This window comes from Coturnix japonica, chromosome 20, assembly GCF_054131305.1.
Source record: "Coturnix japonica strain WE chromosome 20, WE-NBRP24, whole genome shotgun sequence".
Lineage (NCBI taxonomy): Eukaryota > Metazoa > Chordata > Aves > Galliformes > Phasianidae > Coturnix > Coturnix japonica.
Window position 1 is genome coordinate 7,800,990 of NC_140682.1, and position 7,207 is coordinate 7,808,196.

Consider the following 7,207-nt stretch of genomic DNA (forward strand, 5'->3'; position numbering starts at 1 on the left):
CACCCCCATGTTGTGGACCTGGAGCTCATGTTTTTGTCTTCCAGGTGCTGCGCAGGGAGAAACAGCGCCTGCGAGAGGAGCGGGAGGAGCTGGAGCTGGAGGGTGCCTGGTGAGTGGGATCCTGCACCCCACACCTGCACACAGGGGTCTCTGACACACCTGGGGCAGCAATGGGACTGCAGTGCTGCTGGAGATGGGGCTCTGGTTCCTGCACGGTGTGGCAGAGCAGCCCCATCCCAGCCCTGGGGGGAGGGCACACAGTGTTTGGGAGCCCCCTGTGGTGATAGACTCCAACCAAGCCTTGTTGCCCACAGGCAGCAGCATCAGATGGAGATGGAGGTGGAGTGTGAGCCTGGGGCTGTGCTGCCGGAGCTCGTGGAAGTACAGCTGGTAAGGAGCAGAACACACAGCACCCTCATCCCATCCAACAGGGGTCTCCCCATCCAACACTGGTCTCCCCATGCAATGGGGTCTCCTTGAGGACAGGGCTCCTTACAGCACTGTTGTGCTGCTGGGCTCCCGAGTCCTGCATGATCCCCCTGCTGTGCAGCAGACCCTGACCTCCATCTCTGCCCCATCTTCACCTACAGGAGAAGAAGGAGCGGGCGAGGAGACGTGGGTTCTCCTTCTGGATGCAGTGAGTATCCCCTCATTGCTCTTTGCCAACAGCAGCTGGGTTCCCATCAATGTGCTGATGGCCTGGACCCCTCTGCAGCCCCTTTGGCACCATATGGGGCTGTGCTGCCATGGGGCACAGACGCCTCATTCCCGACCCTCTTTCACCCCACAGGACCATCTGCCTCATCTTCGTCTGCCTCCAGCTGCTGCTCATTGCTGTGCTGGGCTCTGCCCTATTTTACGCCCAGCACTATGACCAGGAGCTGCTCTATCGGCTCCTGCTGCGGGTGCTGCCCCAGCCAATGTACGCTTCCGTGGCGTACTTTGCAAGCAGGACCCTGCGTGTGGTCTGTGATGGGCTGCTGCCCATCTGACCACCCAGCTCAGTAACCCCTCCCAGCTCAGGGCTGCGTGCTGGGGCACGGGACAGGGCTCTGTCCCCACGGAAGGGGCCTCTCCTGTGCTCCTGCCCCCAGGCACAGCAGTGGGGCAGTGCTGGCAGGCGGCTGAGTGCCACCACGTTGGATTTGTTGGAAATCAGTCTGGACTGTCATCGGGAGTCGCTGTCAAACAACAAACCTCTGATGGCCCATCAGACTGAAGATCCGCACCCGACAGCAGGATGTGAATGGATCTACCAGTGCTGAACCGCCTCGCTTTGCTGCCTCTCTGTCCCTCCTTCCCTTTCTTCTGTCTTTACTCTTGGTCGTCTTTCATTCTATGGCTCATCAGAGCAGCCATGGCCTATAAGAACGGCCTCTAATTGTAATTAGCCCATATTAACCCATTAGCCAATGTTACCCCCAATTGGTTGTTGTTAGTTGTTAAGAAAGCCCTCAATAAAATCCATATCTATTATTCCCCTCACTTTGGAGTTTGGGACCCTTTGCTTTGGAGATGGGGAAAGATTCCCCCCTTAAAAAGCACAGAGTGAGAGCAGACATAGATAGGAAGAGAGATGGGATGGGCAGCATCCATTCTGCACTCAGATGCTGCTTGGTCTGCATGCTTCTCTTCTGCTTTTATATGAAGTTCATACATGAAGATTATATATGAAGTTTATATATGAAGGCTGCAGCAAAGTGTCTCTGCTATGGAGCCCTGGAGGGGGATAGAGATGGAAAACGGGGGAGAAAGGGCAACTAAAAGCAGAACCCTGATGCCAAATGGGTCAGAAAAGTGTATAACCCCAAGGAATCAAAGGGTGAACCCCTCTCAAAGGCCTGAACCCAAGAACCAAAGATTGAAGCCCTTTTAGATGCACCCCAATGCCCAATGAGGCATCCCTGTCACCAAACCCTGAGCTCCGGGGCTGGTAGTTGTGGCTTTAAGGCTCCTTCCAGCAGTGTATGGGGAGAGCAGCTTCAGGGAAGCGAAGGCTGCAGTGGGTAAGGGATGTGAAGGGAAAATGGGGGACAAAAAGGCTCTTGATGGGTTCTCTGCTCTCTGACTTGGCTGTCTGGGATGGGGAGCAGAGCAAACCCCCACGATTCAAGAGGAAACAGAGTCCTGCTGTTCCACCTGGAGCACCACGAGTCCATGGGGCCGGATGGGATCCATCCATGAGTGCTGGGGGAGGTGACAGCTGAGGCTGTTGGTGTCTGTTGGTCTGCACTGACTTCAGCAAAGCCTTCCACACCATCCGCCATGGGTTTCTCCTGCGGAAGCTGCAGCCCATTTGGGGGCACTTATGGAATCATTTTACGGTCATTTTAGGGTCACTTGGGGGGATTTCGGATCATTTGGGGTCATTGGCATGCATTGGTGCACTCTGTGCTGGGTGAGGAACTGACTGGAGGATGGGCCCAGACAGTGGTGGTTGAATGGAGCAAGAGCCAGCCAGCAAACAGCCATCAGATAACACCAAGTGGGGGCATGGATTGATCTGCTATGGGGTAGTGAGGGTCTTATTGCTCCCTATAATTCACAAAGGGAGGCTGTGGTGAGCTGGGGGTCAGTCATTGGGAGGACACTGGGGTGATGTCGGGAGTGATGCTGTTGGGGTGACATTGGGGTGACGTAGGGATGACATTGGGGTGACATTGGGGTGGTATTGGGGTGACATTGGGGCTGTGTTGGGGTGACACTGGTGTGATGCTGTTGGGATAACGTTGGAGTAATGTTGGGGAGCGATGTTAGGAGCGATGTTGGGGTATCACTGGGGTTGCTATCAGGGAGGGCATTGACCGGGAGGACGGGGGGGGGGTGGGGGGGGGAGCGAGAGGGGTGCAGGGTGAGCCTTAATTCTGCTCCCCCCGACCCCAACCGCACCGAGCGGCCCTGAGCCCCCCCCCACCTGCAGCAGCAGCGCCAGGACGTGGAGGCGATGAGGGGGGGTCGCGTCGTCGGGCTCCAAACGGAGGCAAAGCAGTAACCCCCCCCCTGGGGCTCCCCATCGTGCCAAAGCCCTCCTGTAACCACTGGGATCCCGGGGGCACCGAAAGGGGGCGGAGCGGTGGGGGGGGGGGGTCGGGGAGGTGATGGAGGCGGAAAGGAGGGGGGACAGAGCGGAGGCTGAGAGCCGACCCCCCCCTTCCGTGCTTACCCGAGGTGGTGGAAGGCGGAGCGGGGGGGCGGCCAACACGGTGCCCAGCTTGGGGGGACCCAAAGCGGTCGTTAAAGCGGCGTGAAGCGCAGCCCGGTTGCCGACGTCGATGTCGCCCCCCCCGACGCTGTGTGGGCTTCACGGAGGAGCTCCGTGGGGCAGCAGGGGGGAGGCAGCGCTCAGCACCCCCTGCCTCAAAGCGGCGCCCAGAGCCTCCCCCAACCCCCCGAACCCCCCCGCGGCCTCTAAGATCTGGGGTGCGAAATGGGGACCGCGCAGCAGCAAAGAGGTGGCGGCTGTAACCAACTCGACGGGGGGGTCCCGCTGCCCCCCAAGTGTTTAGATAAGGCCACCAGAGCCCGGCAGAAAACACCGGGAGGACCCCCCCGAGCTACCAACCCCACCACCAAAGCCCGGAGCCAACAACTGCCCCACTGCCCTTCATCCCCTCCCCCAGAACAAGCAGCGGCTGCCAGCCCTAAGGGGGACAGGAGAAGCTCGGGGGGGTTCGGAGAACATGGGGAAGAGGCTGGCGGCCAAATGGGGGGGTAAGGGGGGCGAGGGGGGGGTCCCGAGGCAGAGGAGGAAGAAGAGGCGCAGGGAGGGGGGCAGAGCTGGGTGCTGGGCTAAGGAAGCCAAGTGGTGTTGGAAGGACGCAGGGATGGGGCAAAGACCCCCCTGGGACCCCCAGAGAGCAGCATGGAGCAATGCCAACTCTGCAGTGGGCAGCAGTTGGGTTAGAATAGGGGAAGAGCTCGGGGGGGCTTCTCGGAGTCCCTCAGCACCCACAGCAGCTGGGCCTGGGCTGCGGAGTCAGGAGGAAGGAGTTAGCAAGGAGGTGGCGTGGAAGTGGGGGGAGGGGATCCACCGAGGGGCTGCTACAGGGGTCCCCCCTGGGATCCTGAGGTGCTCCATCATTGGGAGCCCTGGAAGTTGTGCCATGGGGGGGATCCTTGGGGTCTGGATCCCACAGTGCTGTGCCAAGGGGATCCTTGGGATCCAGCAGTGCTTTGCCAGGGGGTCCTTTGGGATCCAGCAGTGCGATGCGGAGCGGATCCCCAGCATCCAGTGATGTGACAACACCGGGACCCCTGGGGTCTGTAAGGGCTGCATGGCAGGGAGGTGCATTAGAAGGGTAAGGGGTGCACTGGGATCCAGAGGAGCTGAGCCCCACGGTGACACGAGGCTGCCCAGGGCTGTTGGGACCCAGTGGATCACAGTGTGAGGCCGGGATCTGGCAGCAGGTTGTGGAAGGAGTCACCTGCAGACATAGGAGAAGCTCCAGGATCTGGTCCATCAGCACGGCAGGATTCAACAGGATCTGATGAGAAAGAAAAGAGATGGGGGGTGAGATCCTCCATCCATACAAAGATCCCCTGGATTCCCCCCCACCCCCATAATGGGATTCCAATGGATCCCTTGATCCCTTCCAGTACCAACGTGATGATCCCTGGGATTCCATCACCCAAATTCAGCCCCCAGACCCTCCCCAGTACCAATGCAGAGCCCTCCCCCCCCCAAGATTCATCCCCCCCCAAAGCTTCTCACCTTCCACCAGCAGCAGCACCAGGGGCTGAATGGCAGAGGCTACAGCCAAGCGACCCAGCAGGGACCTCCGAGCCACACAAGGCAACATCCTGGGGGGGTCCCCCGGCCCCTCAGCAGCTCCCGCAGACACTCAGCTGCTGCCTCCGGGCCCCCCCCTGCTTCACCCCCTCGGCTTCCTGCAGCAGGAGGGTCACAAAGGGGGCAACGACACCCACGGACCCCCCCGTGCCGGTGGCCAATAGGACGGTGACGGTGGCCAGAAGGAGCAGAGCCCGGGGGTGACCCGGAGGGTTGTGGGGCAGAGTCAGCAGCTCCAGTAGAGCGTCGTATACCGCCGGGACCCCCCCGGGACCCCGCATGCTTCACGGGGGTACTCGAGCAGCAGCAGCAGCAGCTCCACCTGTAGGGGGGGGGACACAGCCCTCCGTGGAGACACAGCTGACACGTCCCCACCCCTCCCCCTCCCCGGGATCGCCTTCCTCCGGCTCTGTAGGCCGTAGGATCCAAAGCGAGGGCGGAACGCCAGTGAAGCGGATCGCGTTTCCCAGGGGGAGCGGGTTACGGCACGGACCCATTGCAGATAATGGGGGGAAGGGGGAGTGGAAACCGGAGCGGCCTCACCTGGTGGCGTGGGGCGGAGGGGGGGGGAACGGCGGAGGGAGCGGAGCGAAGCGCCGGGGGAGCGGAAGAGGTTTGTGGGCTGAGGGCCGCCAAGAGCCGCCCCCAAGGCCCCAACATGGCGCTGCGGGCCGCACCCGAAGTGGAGCCAAAAGCCTGGAGGCAGAGCCTGAGCCGGCCCCGGCCGTGTTGGTGTGCGTTGTTGTTCCGGGGCTGTGAATGAGGACTCCCCGCTGGAATTGGTGCCGATGGATCCGCACGCCTCGGTGCCGTGTTGGGCTGGGGCAGTGGGCGTGGATGAAGGTTTGTACGGATGGAGTGGGTCTGGATTGCAGTGAGCGGGACGAGTCCGGGCTGCGGTTTGGCGTGGTTGTGTTGGTTGCTTTGAAGGGCTGCCGTAATAGGGCGGACGGAGGGAGAGGGAGAGGGAGGGAGCTTTGAGCAGTGCGGGCAGTCAGGAGCACGTCGCGTTTCTGCCTGCTGTGTTGGCGCTGCCGTAAGTCTTTGGGTTGACTTGCGGAATCAAACTCTATAATGCAGAGATGGGTTGTAAAGCAGGTATGTTTATTCCAGCGTTGCGCGGCGCCGGGTGCAAGGGGGATAGCTCCTCCAAAGCTGCACAGCGTAAGGAGAAAAGTGTGTTACAGATATAGGTTAAGCTAATACATAATCAATAGTGTCCTCCTCAGTTTGATTACATATTCATTGCATTCCCTATGGCCCCATTCCTCACAACCCCATTCCCTCATTCCCTCTGACCCCATTCCCCGCGACCCTTGCCGTTGTTTTGGGGTGAAATTCTTCTTCTGTTTTCTTCTTGGTGTTATCTGCTGTTATCGATCTCCCATGTCAGCATCATCTTGCCCGGGGGTATCTAATCCTTCTTCTTGTCAGAGGTCTCCGGACAATTTCTTATCTTTAGTGCCCTCTTCTCTGGTTTTATTTTGACTAAGTGTCTGTAATTCCCCCTATCCCTGCACTTTTAAATGTAAACTATCTACAGTTACCCTTTGTCTTGGTTTCTGTGAAGTTCTCCTTTCCCTTTCTATAGCAGAGTGTTACCTTGCCTCCATTCTGGGGCTTTGCTCACTCTTCAATTCCCCCCTTTTCATTAATCTAGCAGGCTTTTACCTGCTAGATTCTTAATGGGTCTCAAAATAGGCTCCACTCTCTACCTTTTGTCTCAGCTCATGTCTCTTCCAAACCCCATATTCCCTTCTGGTATCCTGGCACAGACACAAAAAGCATCTTATAACAACACAAGTAAAACACACCAAGAGTAGCAAGGTGATGCAGACTAAGAAAAACTGTTTTAGTCATCCTAAATTTGGCAACTAGTAAGTTTATCCCAAGGTTCAGAGAAAACTATTCCCCAATCGGTGTTATCCCTGCCTACTCCATGTTGCCATGCAACTTTGGATAAACAGGATACCTCCTCTTGGATTGTCCATCAGGCACCTGCAGCAGCATCCTCAATTGTTTCTAAGGTTACAGAAATTTTCATACAGCGATACCCCCCCTTTTCTTGTGAGTTCTGTGAAATCAGTTTGCCACTGTTGCCCTGGAAGGCCCTTTCCCGTGAGGCCCACTTGTGCCCTGTTCCTGGCACTGGGACTGTACTTTGTAGTGTTGGTTTGCCCAATATATTCTCTTATCTTCCCTTATAACCGGTTTCCATAAAATACTAAAGGGCATAACAGTGTGTCCATTTGGGCATGCACCCATCTGTCAGCTTGCTCTCTTCCTTTCTAAATCATTAATTGGACTCCTGTCCTCTTTAGAGTATTTTACAGGTTTTGACTTGGCTTCAGAGATTTTAAGTTTACCGTCTGGAATTGAAGCCCTCTTCAACTGCCTGTTCTGCCATCTGATCTATCA

General features: G+C 57.8%; 1 protein-coding gene and 1 long non-coding RNA gene across 2 annotated transcripts in view; one reads left to right on the forward strand and one right to left on the reverse strand.

Annotated features, from left to right (window-relative positions):
* Positions 1–7,207, reverse strand: part of LOC146757518 (rho GTPase-activating protein 32-like) — a 218,196-nt gene that overhangs the window by 57,240 nt on the left and 153,749 nt on the right. The gene's annotated exons all lie outside the window — the stretch shown is intronic.
* LOC146757525 (uncharacterized) lies at positions 568–1,485 on the forward strand. The gene is made up of 2 exons (XR_014936115.1): positions 568–637; positions 791–1,485. It is a non-coding gene; the product is annotated as an uncharacterized LOC146757525 (long non-coding RNA).